We start from the raw sequence: 13746 nt of genomic DNA, 5'->3' as shown, positions 1-13746 counted from the left end.
GGGTATGTTTTTTCACATCCCTGACCAGCGTTGCTATGCCAATATAGCTTTTTGATGTAGATCAGGCTGTAGTTGCTTACAAGTGTGAGAAGAGGGAGTCCTGAGATTAAAAATGAGTGCATGTTTTTGGTAACATTCTTTCTGTTAGCTGCGTGTTAACACATGGCAGTTTCTTCGCATTTTTTTTTTTGATATTCTGTAATTTTGGACAAGATTGTCACGTTAGTATTGTCTTTCATCCTCATTGGATAAAGCTAATTTTTTATCAACAAACTTCTGGTGCAAATGCTTGTGAGATTTTGTTGCATAAATGTTCCCTGAAAGGCAACAAAAAAGGGTGTGAATACAGATGAAGCAAATTCATTTAAAATTCAAATGAATATTTGGGGAAGCTTTTTGCAGAATTCACTGAGGTCTACTGAACAGATATGTCATAAGTCAATTCAGAATGTTTTTATTAGTCTTCTATGGTAATAAGCATTTAAATTACCGAAGAACTTCCAGTATATGGGAAAACTGCACTTTCCTCCAGTTAAAGCAGAAAATTTAATCACTTTTCATGGTGACATGCACTGGATGTATTGTTTCCAATGCAGTCTGCTTTTGGTAAAGCAAATTTCTTTTAAGTGTCGTAAATGCAATTTTTCAGCTTTCATCAGTTCAAAAGCCAGAATTTTGCTCCAACTTAAAACAAATAAAATAATAATAAAAAAAGCCTTTTAGGTAGAGACAAAACATGGAAAACTTTAGCCCCAAAAGTGAAGGGTTTTGAAAAGTTATGAACGTTTTAAAACAAAGAGATAGAACTGTTCAGCAACCATAACTATTGTAGCCTCTACTTCAATTGAATTGATAGTTCTATGCTAAAACACGGTGTCCTGAGTAAGTAAGTCCATCTCCTGTGTTGCTATAGTTTTAAGATCAACAGGGTAAAAGTCACCCTTAGAGTCTCCCAACCTAAGAGAATTTCTAGGAGTACACGAAGAGCGAATACAGTGACCACACACACAGTCACAAGTAATTTTGTCTGTATTATATTACATTCACACATACATGTACAAAACCATGCAATAGCCAATGCTGTATTCATACTTAGGAGTGAAATCAGGAAGGCCAAATCACACTTGGAGTTGCAGCTAGCAAGAGACGTTAAGAGTAACAAGAAGGGTTTCTTCAGGTATGTTAGCAACAAGAAGAAAGTCAAGGAAAGTGTGGGCCCCTTACTGAATGAGGGAGGCAACCTAGTGACAGAGGATGTGGAAAAAGCTAATGTACTCAATGCTTTTTTTGCCTCTGTCTTCACGAACAAGGTCAGCTCCCAGACTACTGCACTGGGCAGCACAGCATAGGGAGGAGGTGACTAGCCCTCTGTGAAGAAAGAATTAGTTCAGGAGTATTTAGAAAAGCTGGAAGAGCACAAGTCCATGGGGCCGGATGCACTTCATCCGAGAGTGCTAAAGGAGTTGGTGGATGTGATTGCAGAGCCATTGGCCATTATCTTTGAAAACTCATGGCGATTGGGGGAAGTCCCGGACAACTGGAAAAAGGCTAATGTCGTGCCCATCTTTAAAAAAGGGAAGAAGGAGGATCCAGGGAACTACAGGCCAGTCAGCCTCACTTCAGTCCCTGGAAAAAGCATGGAGCATGTCCTCGAGGAATCAATTCTGAAGCACTTAGAAGAGAGGAAAGTGATCAGGAACAGTCAGCATGGATTCACCAAGGGAAAGTCATGCCTGACTAATCTAATTGCCTACTGTCAAGGTTCCTCCCCAATTCTGAACTCTAGGGTACAGATGTGGGGACCTGCATGAAAACCTCCTAAGCTTACTTTTACCAGCTTAGGTTAAAACTTCCCCAAGGTACAAATTAATTTTATCCTTTGTCCTTGGAATATCCACTGCCACCACCAAACTCTAACTGGGTTTACTGGGAAACGTAGTTTGGACACGTCTTTCCCCCCAGAATCGTCCCAACCCTTGCACCCCACTTCCTGGGAAAGGTTTGGTAAAAATCCTCACCAATTTGCATAGGTGACCACCGACCCAAACCCTTGGATCTGAGAACAATGAAAAAGCATTCAGTTTTCTTACAAGAAGACTTTTAACAGAAATAGAAGTAAATAGAAGTAAAGAAATCACCTCTGTAAAATCAGGATGGTAGATACCTTACCAGGTAGTTAGATTCAAAACATAGAGAATCCCTCTAGGCAAAACCTTAAGTTACAAAAAAGACACACAGACAGAAATAGTCATTCTATTCAGCACAGTTCTTTTCTCAGCCATTTAAAGAAATCATAATCTAACGCATACCTAGCTAGATTACTTACTAAAAGTTCTAAGACTCCATTCCTGTTCTATCCCCGGCAAAAGCAGCATACCGACAGACACAGACCCTTTGTTTTCCTCCCTCCTCCCAGCTTTTGAAAGTATCTTGTCTCCTCATTGGTCATTTTGGTCAGGTGCCAGCGAGGTTACCTTTAGCTTCTTAACCCTTTACAGGTGAGAGGATTTTTCCTCTGGCCAGGAGGGATTTTAAAGGGGTTTACCCTTCCCTTTATATTTATGACACGCCCCCCAAATCTCAGCTAGGGTGAAACACTGGCTGGGATTTCTTCCTGGAGCTCTAGGAAAAACAGAGTTAATAAGACACATGCATCTCTAAATATACTACCAAGTACATAAAGACTAACAATATTTTCCACATCTCAAGGATGATTTTAACCAGTTGATTCTGGGAAACTTTCACGGGAGAGTGCATCAGCCACTTTGTTAGAAGCTCCTGAGATGTGGTGGATGTCGAAATCAAAATCTTGGAGAGCTAAACTCCACCGAAGAAGTTTTTTGTTATTTTCTTTGACGGTGTGAAGCCACTGTAGTGCAGCATGGTCGGTTTGCAGGTGGAAACGCCGTCCCCAAACATATGGGCGTAGCTTTTCCAGAGCGTAGACAGTGGCGTAACATTCTTTTTCACTGACTGACCAGTTGCTTTCCCTCTCAGACAGTTTTTTGCTGAGAAACACTACAGGGTGGAATTCTTGATCAGGTCCTTTCTGCATTAAAACTGCTCCCACACCACGCTCGGATGCATCTGTGGTTACTAGGAACGGTTTGTCAAAGTCTGGGGCCCTTAGTACAGGGTCAGACATGAGTGTCGCTTTAAGCTTGTTAAAGGCCTTCTGACACTTTTCGGTCCACTGAACGGCATTTGGCTGTTTCTTTTTGGTTAGGTCTGTCAGTGGGGCGGCGATTTGGCTGTATTGTGGTACAAATTGTCTGTAATAACCGGCCAAGCCTAAGAAGGATTGAACCTGTTTCTTTGACTTTGGGACAGGCCACTTTTGGATAGCATCCACTTTGGCCTGTAGGGGGCTGATAGTTCCTTGACCCACCTGGTGTCCAAGGAAAGTCACTCTGTTTAGGCCTATTTGACACTTCTTAGCCTTAACAGTTAGTCCTGCCTCCCTTATGCGCTCAAGGACTTTTTGTAGATGTTCCGGGTGGTCCGCCCAGGAATCCGAAAATATGGCCACATCGTCAAAGTAGGCGACTGCATATTCTCCTAATCCCGCTAGGAGACCATCTACAAGTCTTTGGAAGGTGGCGGGTGCATTTCGCAGCCCGAAAGGGAGTACATTAAATTCATACAGCCCGAGATGTGTGGTGAAGGCTGACCTTTCCTTGGCAGACTAATCTAGCGGTACCTGCCAGTACCCCTTGGTTAAGTCCAAGGTAGAGGTGAACTGGGCCCGTCCCAGTTTCTCTAATAGTTCATCTGTGCGTGGCATTGGATAGTTGTCTGGGCGAGTTACAGCATTTAGCTTGCGGTAGTCCACGCAAAAACGTATTTCTCCATCTGGTTTGGGAACTAGAACCACTGGAGATGCCCATGCACTTCCAGAGGGGCAGATTACCCCCATCTGTAACATATCCTGGATCTCCCGTTCTATAGCAGTTTTAGATTGAGGAGACACCCGGTAAGGCTGGACTCTACTTGGGTGAGCATTACCTGTGTCAGTGGAGTGGTATGCCCATTCAGTCAGTCCTGGGGTGGCTGAGAACGTTGGCGCATACCTAGTGCACAGCTCCTTGATCTGCTGTCGCTGCATACGCCCAAGGGTCATGGAGAGGTTCACCTCTTCCACACCACCAGCACTTTTCCCTTCGTAGTAGATACCTTCAGGCCACTCAACGTCATCTCCTCCCTGGGCTGTAAACTGACAAACCTTTAATTCTCTGGAATAAAGTCTTTAGAGAATTAATATGGTACAGCTTAGGCTTTTGGTTGGAGGTGGGGAATGCTATGAGATAATTAACAGCTCCCAGGCGCTCCTGACCGTGAATGGCCCTTCCCACGATGCTTCCATTTTATGGGCCTGGAGCGCCTTTAAGACCATGACCTGGTCCCCTACTTTGAAGGAACTCTCTCTGGCATGTTTATCATACCAGGCTTTTTGCTCTTTTTGAGCATCCTGTAAGTTTTCTCTAGCAAGGGCTAAAGAGGTTCGGAGGGTGTTTTGTAGGTTGGTTACAAAGTCCAGAATGTTAGTTCCTGGAGAAGGTGTAAATCCCTCTGATTGCTGCTTCACCAACTGTAATGGCCCCTTAACCTCACGGCCATATACAAGTTCAAATGGGGAAAACCCTAAACTGGGGTGTGGTACAGCTCTGTAGACAAAAAGCAACTGCTGCAACACTAGGTCCCAATCATTGGAGTGCTCATTTACAAATTTACGTATCATGGCCCCCAAAGTTCCATTAAACTTCTCCACCATGCCATTTGTCTGATGGTGGTAAGGAGTGGCAACCAAGTGATTTACCCCATGAGCTTCCCAAAGGTTTTCCATAGTTCCTGCCAGGAAATTAGTCCCTGCATCTGTGAGGATGTTGGAGGGCCAACCTACCCTGGCAAAAATGTCTGCTAGTGCCTGGCACACACTTTTAGCCCTGGTGTTGCTTAGAGCTACTGCTTCCGGCCATCGGGTGGCAAAATCCATGAAAGTCAGTATGTACTGCTTTCCTCTGGGTGTCTTTTTCGGAAAAGGACCTAGAATATCCACAGCTACTCGCTGAAATGGAACTTCAATGATGGGGAGTGGCTGGAGAGGGGTTTTGACCTGGTCTTGGGGTTTTCCTACTCTTTGGCATACTTCACAAGACCGGACATAGGTAGAAACATCCTTGCTCATTCCCTCCCAGTGGAATGACCCCCCCAAACTGTCTTTGGTCCTGTTCACCCCAGCATGGCCACTAGGGTGGTCGTGGGCTAAGCTCAAGAGCTTAACCCGGTATTTAGTTGGAACTACCAACTGTCTCTGAGGATGCCAGTCTTTCTGGTGTCCCCCAGAAAGAGTTTCCTTGTATAAAAGTCCTCTTTCTACAACAAACCTGGATCAATTAGAAGAGCTGAGAGGCGGTGGGTTGTTCCGTGCCGCCGTCCAAGCTCTCTGGAGGCTTTCATCTGCTTCCTGTTCGGTCTGGAACTGTTCCCTTGATGCTGGAGACATCAGTTCCTCATTGGATTGTGGACCTAGGCTTGGTCCCTCTGGAAGCGATGAAGGGGATGGGGCTGTTTCCGTTGACTGTGAACCGCTCTCCGCTGGGGAACTATGTTGGGATTCAGGCTCCGGCTGAGCCTCTTGTGTAGGGTTATGGGCTGCTGCCGGTTCAGGTTCGGTGGGGTCCTCTGGTGTTGAGGTTGCAAGTACTGGATTCAGTGCTGGCAATGGGTCTGGTGTTGGTTGTTCGGCTGGTTCCAGTTCTGGGACTGGTTCCGTCTGGGTCTCCGGGACTGGATCCACTACTGCTGTTGCAGACATTGGCCTGGGGTCCGGGTCCATCACCTCTGACCGGGTCCTGATAGAAGTTTCCGGAACAGAGCTAGGCCTCACGGCTTGTTTAGCCTGACTGCGGGTGACCATTCCCACCCTCTTGGCCCGCTTCACATGATTGGCCAAGTCTTCCCCCAACAGCATGGGGATGGGATAATCATCATAGACTGCAAAAGTCCACATTCCTGACCAGCCCTGGTACTGGACAGGCAACTTGGCTGTAGGCAAATTGAAAGAGTTGGACTTGAAGGGTTGAATCGTCACATGGATCTCTGGGTTGATTAAATTGGGGTCCACTAAGGAAGCATGGATAGCTGACACTTGTGCTCCGGTGTCCCTCCACGCGGTGACCTTCTTCCCGCCCACACTCACAGTTTCCCTCCACTCCAAGGGTATCTGGGAGGTATCTGGGCCTGTGGACCGCTGGTGTGATTCTGGTGCAATGAACTGTAATCTGTTGGGGTTCTTGGGGCAGTTGGCCTTTACATGCCCCAGCTCGTGACATTTAAAACATCGTCCAGCTGACGGGTCACTGGGGCGAGGAGGGTTGCTGGAGAACGGGGTGGTGGGACGATAAGGGGTCTGGAGGGTTCTTTGGGAGGTAGGTGGGGCTTTGGGTGGCCCCCGGTAATAGGGTGTGGTCTGGGGTTGTCCCTTCTGGTCTCCGCTCCAATTGCGACCAGTTTTCTTCTTCTCTGCCACCTCCACCCATCTGGCTCCAATCTCTCCTGCCTCGATTACAGTTTTGGGCTTCCCATGTAGGATGTATCTTTCTATTTCCTCAGGAACCCCCTCTAAGAATTGTTCCATTTGCATTAGGAAGGGCAAATTTACTGGAGATTCAACACTTGCTCCTGATATCCAGGCATCCCAATGTTTCAGAATGTGGTAGGCATGTCGGGTAAATGACACGTCTGGTATCCACCTTAGGGTTCTGAACTCCAACGAGACTGCTCGGGTGTTATCCCCATTCTGACTCTCGCCTTGAATTTAAACAGTTCATACTTGTTCATGTGTTCTTTAGGCATTTCAGCTGCCACCTCAGCTAAGGGTCCACTGAGCTGCGGCCTCAGCTCTACCATGTATTGGTCAGTAGAGATGTTGTACCCAAGGCAGGCCCTTTCGAAGTTTGCTAGGAAGGCCTCAGTATCATCGCCTGCCTTGTAGGTGGGGAACTTTCTGGGATGGGGAGTGGTACCTGGAGAAGGATTGCTAGTGTTTGTTGTTATATTCTGCTGAGCCTTTACCTTCTCCATCTCCAGTGCATGCTTCCTCTCTTTTTCCCTCTCCTCCTCCACATGCTTCCTCTCTTTTTCCTTCTCCTCCTCCTTCAGCCGCAGGAGTTCTATCTGTCTTTCATGTTCCCTTTGTTTTTCCTTAGCCTGAAATCTGGCTAATTCCAGCTTTTGTCGAGCCGTGGATTTTGTCATCCTAACCTCTCTGTTTTTAACTAACTTTACACCCGAGGTTTAGAAATAAACAAACAAAGCTTGGCTGTAAAATTTTGCTGTGCTGGAATAGAATACCTATTCTCTGATAGTGATTGTCAGCCTACAGAAAAAGACAATTCCCTTTCTCTCTGCTCTGGCCCCAAATCAAAGCAAAAAACCTCCAACTACTTGGAAACCTGCTTACCAGCAGCCCAAAGGAAAAAAAAATTCCTTTTCAAAATTGTGCTCCTTGTAAAAAAATCAAAATCCTAAAAAAAAAGGCCCCTGCCACTTTTGTCTCCAGGCAAATGGGTAGAACACCCCCCCTATTTACTTTTAGGGGGAAAAAAAGCTTCTGGTTTGGAAGACTGTGAATTTCCCTGCAGGAGTTAAGTACCCTGCCTCCAGGCAAAGAAAACCTGCAGTTCACAAAGATAATCCCATTTTGTCTCTGCTTGGCCCCAAAGCAGAGAAAAAACAAGCTGCTTTCAGTTTCAGCTGCTTTCTGGACCTCCTTTCCAGCAGCCCCAAAGGAAAAAAAAATTTCCTTTCTAAAATCTGTATTTCTGGTTCAAAAAATCTCGAATTGATCTCAAAATGATTTCAGGTTAATCCCACCACTCTGCCACCATGTCAAGGTTCCTCCCCCACTCTGAACTCTAGGGTACAGATGTGGGGACCTGCATGAAAACCTCCTAAGCTTACTTTTACCAGCTTAGGTTAAAACTTCCCCAAGGTACAAATTAATTTTATCCTTTGTCCTTGGAATATCCACTGCCACCACCAAACTCTAACTGGGTTTACTGGGAAACGTAGTTTGGACACGTCTTTCCCCCCAGAATCGTCCCAACCCTTGCACCCCACTTCCTGGGAAAGGTTTGGTAAAAATCCTCACCAATTTGCATAGGTGACCACCGACCCAAACCCTTGGATCTGAGAACAATGAAAAAGCATTCAGTTTTCTTACAAGAAGACTTTTAACAGAAATAGAAGTAAATAGAAGTAAAGAAATCACCTCTGTAAAATCAGGATGGTAGATACCTTACCGGGTAGTTAGATTCAAAACATAGAGAATCCCTCTAGGCAAAACCTTAAGTTACAAAAAAGACACACAGACAGAAATAGTCATTCTATTCAGCACAGTTCTTTTCTCAGCCATTTAAAGAAATCATAATCTAACGCATACCTAGCTAGATTACTTACTAAAAGTTCTAAGACTCCATTCCTGTTCTATCCCCGGCAAAAGCAGCATACCGACAGACACAGACCCTTTGTTTTCCTCCCTCCTCCCAGCTTTTGAAAGTATCTTGTCTCCTCATTGGTCATTTTGGTCAGGTGCCAGCGAGGTTACCTTTAGCTTCTTAACCCTTTACAGGTGAGAGGATTTTTCCTCTGGCCAGGAGGAATTTTAAAGGGGTTTACCCTTCCCTTTATATTTATGACACCTTCTATGACGAGATAACTGGCTCCGTGGATGAGGGGAAAGCGGTGGACGCGTTATTCCTTGACTTTAGCAAAGCTTTTGACATGGTCTCCCACAGTATTCTTGCCAGCAAGTTAAAGAAGTATGGGCTGGATGAACGGACTATAAGGTGGATAGAAAGCTGGCTAGATCGTCGGGCTCAGCGGGTAGTGATCAATGGCTCCATGTCTAGTTGGCAGCCGGTATCAAGCGGAGTGCCCCAAGGGTCGGTCCTGGGGCTGGTTTTGTTCAATATCTTCATTAATGATCTGGAGGATGGCGTGGACTACACCCTTAGCAAGTTTGCAGATGACACTAACCTGGGAGGAATGGTAGATACGCAGGAGGGTAGGGATAGGATACAGAGGGACCTAGACAAATTGGAGGATTGGGCCAAAAGAAATCTGATGAGGTTCAACAAGGACAAGTGCAGGGTCTTGCACTTAGGACGGAAGAATCCCCTGCACTGCTACAGACTAGGGACCGAATGGCTAGACAGCAGTTCTGCAGAAAAGAACCTAGGGGTTACAGTGGATGAGAAGCTAGATATGAGTCAACAGTGTGCCCTTGTTGCCAAGAAGGCTAATGGCATTTTGTTAGCACTTGTATAGGTAGGGTATTGCCAGCAGATTGAAGGACGTGATCGTTCCCCTCTATTCGACATTGGTGAGGCCTCACCTGGAGTACTGTGTCCAGTTTTGGGCCCCATTCTACAAGAAGGATGTGGAAAAATTGGAAAGCGTCCAGCGGAGGGCAACAAAAATGATTAGGGGACTGGAACACATGACTTATGAGGAGAGGCTGAGGGAACTGGGATTGTTTAGTCTGCAGAAGAGAAGAATGAGGGGGGATTTGATAGCTGCTTTCAACTATCTGAAAGGGGGTTCCAAAGAGGATGGATCTAGACTGTTCTCCATGGTAACAGATGACAGAACAAGGAGTAATGGTCTCAAGTTGCAGTGGGGGAGGTTTAGGTTGGATACTAGGAAAAACTTTTTCACTAGGAGGGTGGTGAAGCACTGGAATGTGTTGCCTAGGGAGGTGGTGGAATCTCCTTCCTTTGAGGTTTTTAAGGTCAGGCTTGACAAAGCCCTGGCTGGGATGATTTAGTTGGGGATTGGCCCTGCTTTGAGCAGGGGATTGGACTAGATGACCTCCTGAGGTCCCTTCCAACCCTGATGTTCTATGATCACAGAGATTCAGGTTTATCTCTCAACAGATTTTCATCAATGGCGGGGGGAGTATCTTCCTGACTTGGTTCTTCCCTGATGGTATAAGTCCCCCTGGTCTAGAACCCAGGGATGTAAAGCTACCAGACAGCTGATATCTCTAGGCTCCCACCCAGTGGCAGAAGTAACCAGCTTGCTCTCCACTTCCCAAGACCTGCTGTGGACACAGACCATGGGAAGCTCCACCTCAAGGATTTGACAGAAAGCAGCCTCATGGCTCCTCATTGACTCCCTGCCCTATATAAACCCAACAAGTGTTCCAGGAAGTTTCCAGGCAACAGTGTGGATCTCCTGTAGCTGCCGTGGCCATTTCTGCTTCTGAATTCCTGGCATTGACCTTGGCTTGATATGGACTTTGATTCCTGAGTTGAACCTGAAACCTGACTTGGACTCTGACCCTTGGTATTGACCCTGGCCTGGAACCTGACTACAAACTCCTCTGCTACTCCCAGCCTCAAGTTCCCCCCCTGCTCTGACCCTTGGCCCTTACTGCCTTTGGTGGGATCCTGACAGATGGGGGTTTTTTTGTATGGGGTCTTCCCTCCCTGTCCGTATTAGCAAACCCTTTTTATCCCGTGTTATGACCACATCTACCATTGTATGTATATGCATGACGGTTCCAACCCCCTTTTCTTTCTGTCCTTCCACATCTGATACATTTTGGGATGCCCTGCTTTTCACAGGTGGTTCTCTTAGTTCCCCTTATTCTCATGAGCATCTATGTAAACATGTTCCCATGGTAACCTGTGAGGGAGAGCAAAACTTTCCACAATGATGTTAGGCAGTTGTCTTGCAGTCTAGATGGGTACATTGCAACATATTTTCCCAAATATCACCTACGAGCACATTCTTTACAATAATCTTGTAACTTTACTTGTACAGGGTTATTTCTGAGTAATCTACTTATGTCCGCTCTTCTTAGGCCTGAGGCCTAGTATGGCTCAACTGAAATTGTACAGGTCTCAGCCTCTAGGCTGTGCGTTACAACCTTATCTTTCTTATATGTCTAATATGCACTCATCACTCATAAATACTTGTCAATTTTATACTCCTATGATCCTATCCTACTTCTATCTATACCTATACTTACAACTTAAATCTGTTCGTCATACACTGATTACATGTGAAGTAGCATATGAGTTAATCCCAACAATATATCACAATTAAATAATAAAATGAACAAATCGGCTACATTATTTTACATGTTACCACTAAAGTTATTTGATCCATATGCAAATAGATGAGCATTTTGTGCTGTAAAATACATTGTCAGAAGTGAAACACCCACACCATTGCAAAAAGTCTCAAAAGAGATACACAAGGTAAAGGTGACAGAGTTGTACTCAGCTGATTGTGGGAGGTGAAGACAAATGGTAAAAGGAGGCAAATATAAGGTTAATCTCTGACACAGTTTTCTACCTGTATAAATAGTGTTTAAATGATACTGCCACACACCAATAAGAACAGTCCACCCACTTCATAATGCTTTTCTCTGGAGCTAAATATTTTGAGCGTTTAAAAGAGCCATTAAAACAAAGTAATAGTGGGTTTTAATGCAATTAACCATTGGAGCTTTTAAATCATTACCATTAAACCCTGTCTCCTTCCTCCTTTTTGAGTCACCATGGACAGCACCACCATCCTCCCTGTCACTCTGGTCCGTAACCTGCATGGTATTTTCTACTCAGATCTGTCTCGAACATCACAACCAGGTCATTTCTAAATCTTGATGCTTTTTCCTGCAAAACATCTCTAAAATTCTGCCTTTTTTCTCCATTCATACAGAGAAATTTGTCATCCAGGGCCTCATCTTGCATTTCTAGTACCGTTACATTTTTCTCTCTCTTGCCTTGATAAATATTACTTTGCCCCAGTTACCTCCATTTAAAAAGCTGCTGCAAAGATAGTTGAAGAAATGAGCCATGAAAACCATGTCACTCCTCCCTGGTTCCCTCTTCTCCACTGTATCAAACATAAAGTGCTCATCTTTGCTTTTAAAGCCTTTCCTGGCCTATTTTAACATCATCTTTTGCACACCCTCAAGATGTTGACTTCTGCCAGTAATGCCAGCCTTTATTGTCCATTATGTTAATACAAGAACCTTCATACTTTCTCCCATGCTGCCCCTCATGTATGGGAGAAGCTCCCTGTAAACATCCAGAAAGCCACATCATTGCTTTCCTTCAGATTGCTCCTTAAAATTCTTTTCTGTCATGATGGGTACAAAAAGCTCAACAATACTTACATACCTGATGCTTGATGACAACTGTTTTTGTTGCGTACTAGTCTTGTCTCAGTTACCTTGTACTCCACTGTCTGTCTATCCATCCACCTGCTGTATCTTGTCTTATACTGAAATTGTAAGACCTTTTAGGGCATGGACTTTACAATTGTTAGCATTATGGGGCCCTGATCCATTATTGGGGACCCAGGACATTACCACAATACAAATAAATTGAATTCTGGAGTTGAGTATTCATACATTCATGGATTCTGAGACAAGAAAAACCATTGTGAGTGCCTAGCATTACCAATATAACACAGGACATAGAACTTCCCCAAAATAAGTTCTGTTGAACCAGAGCATAACTTAAAAAAATCCCCTCTTAATTTAAAAATTGCTATTGATAGAGAATCCACCACGACCCTTGATAAATTGGTCCAGTGGTTAATTACCCTCACTTAAAAATTGTCACCTTGTATCCAGTATGAATTTGTCTAGCTTTAACTTCCAGCCTGTGGATCGAGTTATACCTTTTGAGTGCTAGATTGAAGAGCCTGTTATCAAATTTTTGTTCCCTGTGTAGGTATATACCGATAAGTCATCCCTGTCCCATCTCTTTGTTAAGCTAAATAGAATGAGCTCCCTGAGTGTATCACAATAAATCTTGTTTTCTAATCCTATAAGTATTCTTGTGGCTCTTCTCTGAACCCTCTACAGATTATCAACATCCTTCTTGAATTGTGGTCACACTGTTCCAGCAGTGGTTGCACCAGTTCTTCGAGCACTTGCTCACATCCATTCCGTGCTAGGTGTGCACGTGCCACATGCACAGTTGCCAGAGATGTTTTTCCCCTTAGTGGTATCCAGGAGACCAGCCCTAGTGCCCCGGGTGCTCTGCACACATGCACTGGTATAAGGGGTGCCGCCACCTCCACATCCTCTCAGTTCCTTCTTATTGCCCGTGACGGTTGCTTGGAATGACCTTCTTGCTCTTGAAAGTCTTTCCCAGTGGTTTGACTCTGTACTCCATTGTATATAGTTTTTGTAGTTAGCGTATTTAGTTATCAGTTAGTATTAGTGTATGTGGTGTAAATAGTGGTCCCAGTCATCAAGGGGCATCATCTCAGGGTATGTCTACACTATGAAATTAGGTCGAATTTATAGAAGTCGGTTTTTTAGAAATCGGTTTTATATATTCGAGTGTGTGTGTCCCCACAGAAAATGCTCTAAGTGCATTAAGTGCATTAACTCGGCAGAGTGCTTCCACAGTACCGAGGCTAGAGTCGTCTTCCGGAGTGTTGCACTGTGGGTAGCTTTCCCACAGTTCCCGCAGTCTCCGCTGCCCATTGGAATTCTGGGTTGAGATCCCAATGCCTGATGGGGCTAAAACATTGTCGCGGGTGGTTCTGGGTACATATCGTCAGGCCCCCGTTCCCTCCCTCCCTCCGTGAAAGCAAGGGCAGACAATTGTTTCACGCCTTTTTTCCTGAGTTACCTGTGCAGACGCCATACCATGGCAAGCATGGAGACCGCTCAGGTAACCGTCACCGTATGTCTCCTGGGTGCTGGCAGAC

General features: G+C 45.0%; 1 protein-coding gene across 1 annotated transcript in view; it reads left to right on the top strand.

Moving 5' to 3' along the window:
* The window catches only part of DTWD2 (DTW motif tRNA-uridine aminocarboxypropyltransferase 2), a 181177-nt gene that overhangs the window by 70017 nt on the left and 97414 nt on the right, over window positions 1–13746 (top strand). The gene's annotated exons all lie outside the window — the stretch shown is intronic.

The sequence above is a fragment of the Natator depressus genome, chromosome 5 (genome assembly GCF_965152275.1).
Source record: "Natator depressus isolate rNatDep1 chromosome 5, rNatDep2.hap1, whole genome shotgun sequence".
Classification (NCBI taxonomy): Eukaryota; Metazoa; Chordata; order Testudines; family Cheloniidae; genus Natator; species Natator depressus.
The sequence above is the reverse complement of the archived record's forward strand: the minus strand, read 5'-3'. Positions and strand labels throughout refer to the sequence as shown.